Consider the following 10,247-nt stretch of genomic DNA (forward strand, 5'->3'; position numbering starts at 1 on the left):
ACACCACATCAAAAAGAGTGTCGGATAAAGCGAATGCGCACAAGAATCTCGGACACCAGCTGGTGCGAAACCAACAGCCTGTATCCTTTTCCCCTTAATCCGGACCCGCGGAGGACAGGAACTCTCCCAGAGACGAGTCCACCACCCTCGTCTTTCAGCGAAAAACACCTGGAGACCCCAGTGGCCAGAAGTGCCACCTCCCTGCGATACATCATCATCACCAGCTCTCATAACCTCGGAGTCTGTCTTCATCACTCTGCCATCATCCAGTTTCCACTGCTCGACGCGCCGCGGGTCTGAACACACAAATATTCGCAGACAGGAAAGCTACCCTTACACCAATTACACTTAGGCCTGCGTCTGAAGGGGAAGTCTCAGCATCTACAAGTGTCGGCTGCCTTGGCTGTAAACCAACTCCTGCCAGGCTATCACCTTTCAGCCCCGAGTCCCTGAGTTATTACACTCGCTGCTGAGAACAGCCGGCCCAGCGTGGTCTGGTCTGGCCCGGCCCGGCACTGAGCCTCGGCAGCCAGCCACCTCACCCCTCAGGGCCCCCCCCTCCTCTCGTCTCCAACCAAACTGTGTGCTGAGGGGCTTCCGCTGCAGGTGTCTGAAACTTTCTTGTCCTCCTTCTGTCAGTCTTTCTCCTCTTTGACGGGAGCTTTAATTCCCCCCCCCCCCCCCAGTTCACTCCCTCCCACGCTCCTTCTCTCTCTCTCTCTCTCTCTCTCTCTCTCTCTCTCTCTGGGTGAGTCGGCTCACACAGATTGTTCTCATTTAGTCTGGTGACTTCAGGGCTCGCTATCTCGCCGTCTGTCACACATGCACATACGCACATATTCCTTTCTTCATCAGTCCCTCGCTTGGTTTTACAAGTCCGGGCAGCTGGTTGGGCTACTGAGTCCCCGGGGATTGGAGATAGTTAAAAAAGATGAAGCTCGAGGGAGGTGACGGAGGAAAGAGTTCAAGGCTCGACACCTCCGTTGGTTTTGGGGGTGTGTTTGTTGAAGGAAAGTGAGACTTGTTGCCACCTCAACTGACACTAACCTGACGGAGTTTAAAGACACTGTTTACATGTGAAACACACACTTTTCAGGTTGTTCTGACAAAGGTGTGGAACCACAGTGACATGCAGTCAAATCAAATCACGTTGTTTAATCACCTCCTGGTCTTTCTGTGTTCTCCCCGTGTCTGCGTGGGTTTTCTCCGCTGACTCCGACTTCCTCCCGCCGTCCGAAGACGAAGCAGATTGTGGTTGAATTGATTGCAGACTGTAAATTGTCCAAGATGTGAATGTTACTATGAACAGCGTTTGAATCTAAAGACATTTACATGAACTCCAAAAAATTTGAATACAGTTATTTAGGTTTTTTGAAGTACACAATGTGTAATTTGTGGCCCCTTTGTGGACTTTGTGTTTCACATGTGAAGAAGCAGCAGGAGATTGTCCGGGTCAGACACGTTCACAATAACAGGAACATGTCTGGAACCTTCAGGCGAGCCGTGGCGCCCATGTGGTGTCTGGGTCGAGCTGCAGGAGGAAGGACCTGACGAATAAAATCCACTGTGGAAATCACGTGTCTTGTTTACAGCACATTGACATCAGTCTCAGCTCTTATCGCCAAAAGCTCTCGTATCTCTTCGTCTTTCCAAGTTGATTTTCATCTGTGTCTTCTATGTGTATGTCTGTTTGTCTAAATCGCTGCACATCTTCGTCTTCATCGACATTTTCATCTGGATAAAGTTGTGTTTGTGCAGCTTCCTCATTAATTTCATTAGACTACTGTGTTGGCGCACAAGACTCCAACAACATGTTCAACTTTAGCGGCCATTCAGATATGCACCAGCACACATTTTTACTATTACCTTGTTCCACGTGAACAGTGTAATTCTACTGTTTATCTCGCAATTGTTAGCAAACTCCCCAGAGTTGTAAAATCTTGTGTCGGAGGATTATAAATCGCTGTAAACGCTCCCAGCAGCGCAGCTCATCTCATTGTTGAACTCAGCTCTGCTCTCTGTTTGCACATTTGTTCTTTTAATGGAGCCAAACTCAAAATTGAGTTGTTTCCATTTACATAGTTTCACTGTAAAACGATCGGACGAGAGTAAAACAGTGATTTTATCACGGATTATAAATTCCTGCACTGCTGCAGTTGACTAAATAAAAAAAATGTAACCTCCATAGACAGAAGCTGTGCGGACTGAGTGCATATTGACATTAGGGCTCAAAGAGAAAATGAGCGGAGACAAGCTAAACTGTCGGCTGAAGTACTTCCTTGTTTTCAGGTAAGGGGAAAATACATAATTATGGACGGAGAGAAAAACTCATTTTCTATTTCAGCTTGATTTGAAGTCTTATTTTCCACTCGTCTACAAATTTTGGAATTTGCAGACAAGAGCCCCGGGAGTCGGCTCTGATCGGCAAATTGCTTTGTGTGAAGTCTGTCCACACTAACACACCTGAAAACGCTCATCACATGGTTCACTGGGCCTGTAGGAGCTGTTATAAACTGAAGGCAGATTGTCTACTATGCAGTTGTATGATTAGTCAGGAAGTTACACGAGAAAAGCTTAAAAACTTTTTATAAATAGAGCACAGGTCAGGCTGACAGTACATTCCAGAGTAGTGTGGTTTGCAGGACATATTGCAATAAGCAGACAAGTCAATAAAATACCTGTCGAATACGTTTTTATGCGTGTGCAGTTTTTATGCCAGTTTCTTTTTTATTTCCCCGACACCAGCTGTGCCACTGCAAAAGGCCATAAAGTCCCTTAAGCTCTGTGTAATTTCCCTCCGACACAATCGACAGAAAGTGAGAAAGCGAGAAGCCGTCCAACACGGTAGCACCACCTCTCCCTCAGCTGTCCCGCGGAGTGGGAGGCCATGTTGTTTGTGTTGGGTAACTACCACTGGTGAACCAAAGCACCGGCGGTAATAAAGCCCCCCCAAAGAATCACAGCCTCTAGTTGAATATTTACCTTAGACTAATCTGACCATGGTTTATATCATCCGAGCTCTGTGAGTGGATGGAAAAAAGACGTGTCTGCGGGGAGAAGGGGGGGGGGGGGGGGGGGGGGGCAGGGACCCAGGCACCTCGTCTTGACCCTTTGAGAAAACCAGTGGACACTTTTGAGGAAACCTGATCAGCAACGAAAACAAGTATGAAGTCAGATCTTTATTTAAGGTAGCCGGCAGGAGCGCAGATCAGTGATATCCAGAGGAGAGGAGACGAGAGGGGGGGGGTGGAGGAGGTGTGTGAGGAACCCCCCCCCTCACCACACACACACACACACACACACACACACACACATAGACACACACACACACCCCGTCCTCCATCCCTTCTCTCCTCTGAGTTGTTTTCTGAATTCCTGCCAGGAAAGTTTAATGGCTGTGGAATTTGGACAGGAAAAAAGCGGCGCTGGAAGTTTCAGAGGAAGTGGGGATTTGTGCCTCACGAAGGCAGCACCTCTGTTTGTGTTCCTCCGGCCCGGAGAGAGACGGACAGACACCGACGAATGAAAGACGGAGGAAGAGCGTCACCGAGCTTTTCCAATGCACAGCGCCGGGGGCCCCCCTGGGGGACGCCGACCTCAGCCAGACAGGCCGTGATCATTTAACCTCGCACATACATGACCGTGCATAGAACAATACACAAACAGCCTTCCGGACACACACACACCCAGCTAACGCAATCACAAACCACCGCACTAAATATGCGCACGTATAAATATTCAGGTACACAAACTGCTGCAAACCGCTGACACACACATGGCGACGTTCACCCTCACACGCCGTTTACATCTCCTCCTGACCCGCGACAAGATCCTTACTTCAACACACACTCACGTCTAACCTCGGCCCAGCTGTTTCCCACTGCCACTTCAGACAGTAGGAGACAGATGTTGCTCCAGCAGATACTCCCGGTTTGAGGATATTCAGATTTACTGATATGCAAGAGGAAGAGTTGAACTTGATACTTTTTTCGGGGGGGTGGGGGCGAGGAACTTTTGACTTTGATCTTTAAAGGTTCAGTTCCCACAAAATATCATGAACTCATCCCTGCAGTGGTGTGGAAGGGCCAGACATGAGACAAAGAATGAGAGGAGGCTTTTTGAGAATAAAGTCAAACTGTCAAGAATAAAGTTGACCTGAATCAAAGGAGAATTTTTTAATGTTGTATATTGAGAATAAACAATAACTGTGTTATGTGTGATGCTCACGTCATCGTCTCACTTATCTCTATAGTGTCGTCTACCTAGCAGATCATTTCTGAGGTTATGTGTTGAGATCTCCACCTCTGAGGTCTCTGCCTCCGACCTGCCACAATCAAGGAAAATGGAATTTCACTTGCGTTTCTAAAAACAATAAAAATTCAACAGGAGCATCACTTTCCCAGATTTCCTGGCTCCTCTGGATAATCCACAAACTTCATCTTTGGCTGTTTGACGACTATAAAAATGAAAGTACATAAAAAACTATGTAATACACATAAAAAAATGAATATATAGAAATTTGATGTATTTTCTTTGGGAATGTCGACGTCCTCCAGGTTCACTAAATCCAAGCTTCTGCATTCCCAGATGCTCTCAGACCCGAGGCTCTCACCCATGTCACCACTTAATGGTTGTACATCTGCCTGGCTCCCCATCCGTCAGCCCACACCTCTCCGAGCCGAGCCCAGAGACAGATGGGTAGACATGGGGACAGACAGGCCAGGCGCCCCCCCAGCCAGCCAGCCAGGCCTCCAGCTCCACCAGCAGCCAGCCAGTCAGTCATTCCGTCCTGGATAGAAGCCCCTGATGTTGGAGACCACTGTATCCATTACACACACACATGCAAACATAAAACAACACTCTCGGGTTCCTTGATCCCGCAGCATGGCATCAGCTACCAGGGGATTCCTTAGCACTCACATGGAGGCACAGATGCACATGCACACACATGCACACACATGCTCACACATGTGCGTCCATTATACTCACATCCTCCAAACATGCAGCAGCATCAGATGGAGACTCATCCACCTCTCACCACTCGAGACGTCTTTTCGAGGCCAGTGCACGAAGACTTTTTAACAGTGGATGAACTGAAGGTTATAATAAACTGATATGTCCGTTAGAAAGGAGGGTTTTTTTTAAGTGGCTGCGATGAAAAGCTGTGTTTTTTTATTCAAGACAAATAACCTTCTAAAGGGGGGTTTCCAGCGTCAGGTTCAGTTTACTCAAGGTGGGGAGTCGAGTGTGGATACCTGACCCGATACCTCATCGGTTTGGACAAAGATTATGAAATTTGGCACGTATAATGCCGTCCAATGGGTGCAGGTCATAGGTGTAGGTGGGTGTGCAGTGATCTCATGCTCTCAGTCAGGCTCCACCCCCTTGCTCCTCCAAATATGGTTACTTCTGGTTCCAAAAAACCAAGATGGCGCCGGACAAGATGACAAACTCAAGGCTTCGAGACGGCAGCTCACGAACCAATGGGTGACGTCCCGGTTGACTGACACACTTGAGCCCCATTAATCTCCCAACTCTTGTCGTTCCCCCCCACCCCCCCCCCCCCCCCCCCCCCCCCCCCCCCCCCCCCTCTGTTTTTGATAATCTCATAACAGATCAAAATTAAAGCTTTGAGAATAAGACACACATTCTTATGAATTGAAATTATCCATCCACACAAGAGCGTTGCACATCTGCTCCAGCTGTTCCAGTGGAACCGGCCTGTTGGGACTGGGCTGTTTGTTTGGCCTGTGGTTGACGCCGGTTGGAGCTTTTCTTTCTGAAACTGTAAAAGTGACCTGCGGTGCTGAGCTGTTCAACCTGTTTATTCAAAGTGCAGTGAACCCCGAACTGGAGAATCCGTTGTTGTTACAGTTGTTGTGAACTCTCCGTCGTCTGGATCGAGTCTCGGCCGCCGCAGCTACAGAGCGCCGGTCGAGACGAGATGAGCGGTTCTTCACACGGGGACAGACGGAGGTTTTCTCAGAGATTCAAGCTGTGCAGTGATGGACTCACTCTAATCACAGAATTGAAAGCTGTCAAAAGGTGTAATGAAGTCGTTTAATGCTATCAAGCTGCAGCTCTGTGTCGGGGGGGTGCAGGGTGTTATGTTCAACACGTTCAAAGACAAACACACACAAAAGAGGAAATGCCTGTCGACAAATGGCCCCCAAAGTGAAGTGACCGCTTTATAGGGCCCTCGTCACATCACCTGTGAAGAAGAGTAGTTAAACCCAGTTCGTGGCTGTTGGTGCAGAAAGCCCCCCCGCTGGGTCTGGGACATAACAGCCTGACATGGGAAACAAACTTTTGGCACCAGGGCCTGCTCGGAGCAAACTGGGAGCTCCGCTGGACACGAGTGGACACGAGTCTTGATAAGTAATAGAATCGGAGCAGGAGTCAGGAGGAATTTGTCGCCATCGCAGATTAGACTTGACGCGTGGTATTCCTCCACGTGGAAAGTATTTCGCGTTCCGGTGGCTGTGGGAGTGAAAACGCAGTCGAGTGAAGCTGTTTTAAATTCCACATGCTGCTGGCAATTACGTTGTTTTCTGCCCACCAGTAATGCCTTTGTCGTCTAGGTATCTGTTTAGATTAGCCGTCCTGTCAGAGCGCGGGGATCAAAAGATCAATCTGGCACCAAGCGGCCAAAAGAAAATCTGAGCGAGAATCTGGCAATACTCATCTGGGATGTATCTGCAAATAAGCAGACAATATTCATGTGGTTTGTATAAACCTCCGAAAGAAGTTTATGACTTTTATAGAATATTTTTTAAGAGAAAGCTAAAGGTTATTTATTGATATTTCTTATTAGTTGCAAATAAGAAAATGTGTTGGTCTGAATGGGGAAACGGGGGGGGGGGGGGGAAGCAACTTAATGTAACTGATTTCAAAGGGAAATAATGATTCATCATCCTGGTCACCACTTCATTCTGTGTTTTATATATTCGGCCCTTTCACACATTAGTATAATCAGGCGTCATTCATCATTTCTTTATGATGTAACTTGCTCTCAGCAGGTTTCAGGAGCCACAATACGCTCTCATTGCCTGCATTTAAAAAAAGAACATGTAAGAAAGTAATAAATCAGCAGCCACAGCCTGTGCTTTAAAAAAAGAAAAGCAAAAAGGAAGAAGTCAAAACGCAGTCTCTCATGAACTGCTTGACCATGAGGAGGCTGCATGTGTGTGTGTGTGTGTGTGTGTGTGTGTGGGTGTGTGTGTGTGTGTGTGTGTGTGTGTGTGTGTGTGTGTGCGTGCCACACATGTTCATGGAGGTTGAGCATTAAGGGAGATGTTCAGGACGTTGGTTCCCTTCACCCACCGACACCCAGCTCGCTCCTTGTTGGATCTCGTGCATCACAATATCTCCCGACTCTCAGCGGCGCGGGCTCTTCTCTGAAAAAAAGCTGTGACAGATCTCGTGAGTTGCTACCTGCAGTAAGGGGTTCCCCGCCGACCCACCGCAGGCGCAGGACCGTGGCCAGCGGGGTGGAACAGTGGCCGGGGCCTGTTTACTCAGCTGTGGGGCTCCCCAGGTCCAGGGGAAAGAGAGGATGTGTTCAGGGCCTCATTAATCATGGCTGCTTCGGAAGAGATAAACAGGCAGGGCCCAGCAGGGATGCTGCAGCTCCTCCTGCTGAGGGGGTTGCAGGGGTGGTGGGGGGGACAGTGGAGAGGTGAAGTGGACCGGGTGGAGGGAGGGGAGGAGGTGAGTATGTGTGTGTGTGTGTGGGGTAGGTGGAAGGCCAGAGAGACGAGGAGAGGAGACAGCGGACTCACACACCAGGGGATACACCATAACACTTGCTCTTTGGTTCCACATCTGCATGGCTGCGCAGGCTTGTAAATCTACATTCCTCGTCTGGCCGGATACAAACAGAGCGCACGATGCAAGTGCATGAACCCGAGGCCACTTTTCTTTTCTTTTTTTTTTTTCGGTGTTACACAGTGTTGCATTGTTTAGCTTTATCATTTATTCCTCTGGAGAATCATATTTAATTTCCCCTCTAACTTGTGTGTAACTCAATTACACATCAGCCACACAAGCGACCATGTATGGACAGTATACAGCATATTTCATTAGAAGGGAGATACTAATATAATAAAATATAGAAGGGCACCAAGTAGAGTTACACAGTCTCCTTATGAAACCACATTTACATTCACTAGATCTGGATTTTTACTTGGATCTGCACCGACTGTCACACATACATGATAAATATCAGTCCCCTGAACATTTCAGATTTTTCTTCCATCAAGCTTCACAGTCGAGGATCAGAAAACAACCGAAAGCTCATTCAGCAGCTTTTTCATATTTCTGACTCCTGGAACAAACGAGGAACAAAAGATCACCGGTGGCTTCGTGTTTTAGAAGCAGGTCAGGGAGGTTCGGAGCAGCGAGGCCGTGCAGGATTTACACTCGAGCAGTAAAAGGATCAATTCAGAGATTTGAGAGCAGGTGAGACGTGATGTGAATTCATCTTTTATTTTTTTAACTCTGTCAACAGGGAGAGGATTCTTCGTATCCAGGAGTTGTAATAAACTCAAATATTAACAATAACTTTGATTCATGAGAATATTATTAAACTTTTTATTGAAGTTTTACTCACTAAATCATGAATGCTGACACCCGATGGATCTTCGTCTCTTTGCAGGTGGATTGTTGAACGACCAGAGAATAAGGAAAAGCATCAGACAGTTCAATTCAATTCAATTCAAACAACTTTATCAAAGTTAATGTTAAAGGGGATAAAAAAAGAAAAGGGAAGAGTTTAATAATCTATGTACCATGACAGGAAGTTCTTTATTTTGGTTCCATGGGGAATTGAACATTAAATGGCAGAGGGTAAATTTAACTTTCTCTAAAGATTCAACTTTCGGTGACATCTTTGTTGCTAGAAACACATTTTAAGTTCATGTATATATTGTTCTTTATGTTTATCACAGTGTCCCGAGCAGCAGCTGCTACGATGTGTTGCAGAGCCGCAGCATCACGTCTGACTTATTCAGAAATGTGAAATTCTGGGCTCCAAAATAAACTGGAACCACAACTACTGGGACTTATTTGATAAACATTAAAACGTTCCCCTCCCAGTGTTCCCCGTCAAACTCTGCTGGCCCCAGTTCCCTCCTCGTCCCCTCCGTACTTCTCACTTTTCTCATTAAAGGGAAAGAACACTTGGGAGATTTGCCTTCGACTGTAAGGAGAAGACGGAGAGAAATAGTGTTTCTGTCAATCTGTCATGCGGATGAGAGACGGGGTCACGGACGCCGGGTTATTCTACACCCCCGCGCTCCGAGGAGAGGTTCCGCGTGGAAACCTGCTCCGGCTGAGGCCCGTTCCAAAGGGGAGCTCACAGTTATTACCTGCCTCTGCTCTCCCTCGGACGCTGCACTTCCTCCCGGACCTCTCTCTAACCACCCCTGCGTGTCAGAGCAGGCAAAATTTCACTCATCCCCTGCACAATATTTCATCAGTCTGAGGGAAAAATAAAACGTCTCGGGGAGAAGGAAGGAGACGGACCAATCAGTTCGAGCGACCTGACAAATGCAATAAGCCAAAGGTTTATTTCAGTGCTCGCTCCAAATGGGTTTTAAGATATTGTATTACTCTGTTTATGTAAGTCTATTTCTTAATTACAGTGTGTGAGTGCACGTGCGTACGCGTGTTTGTGTGCGTCTGTCTTTGCCTGTGTGCACGTGTCCTTGTGTGGGACACTGATTGGTCTTGATGGGCTCGGAAAAGTGACATCATTACCAGATTGTCTGGATTTCCCCCAGAGGTCAAACAAGTGGGCAAGAGTGAGAATATCCGCTCTGCACTCGGCTACCATGAAAACTCTCATCTGTGCTGAAGGTAACTGCTTCAGACACTGCAGAGGAGCGGGGGGGGGGGGGGGGGGGATATTCATGCTTTTCACTTCTTAATCTAGAGTTTCAGGACGAGACGCGTTATCTCGAACATCTGAGGGACGAGAAACAGAAGAGAGGAGAAGGCAAATCCATCGAGACGCTGCACGACCTCAGCTCCCGTTAGATCTGCTGCTCGGAGCCTGAGGATCCCGATGGGACTTCAGGAAGCTTTTAGAAAAGTTTTAGAATCACGTTGGATGATTGTTTATGACTCATTATGTGAGCAAAGCACAAGCAAAACTCTGGCTTGTTGTTTTTGAAATGCTCCTGTTGGTTTATAAAGCTCTGAATCATTTAGAATAATCTGTTTTAGCTTATTCTCATCTTTTATTA

The sequence above is a fragment of the Hippoglossus hippoglossus genome, chromosome 19, assembly GCF_009819705.1.
Source record: "Hippoglossus hippoglossus isolate fHipHip1 chromosome 19, fHipHip1.pri, whole genome shotgun sequence".
Classification (NCBI taxonomy): domain Eukaryota; kingdom Metazoa; phylum Chordata; class Actinopteri; order Pleuronectiformes; family Pleuronectidae; genus Hippoglossus; species Hippoglossus hippoglossus.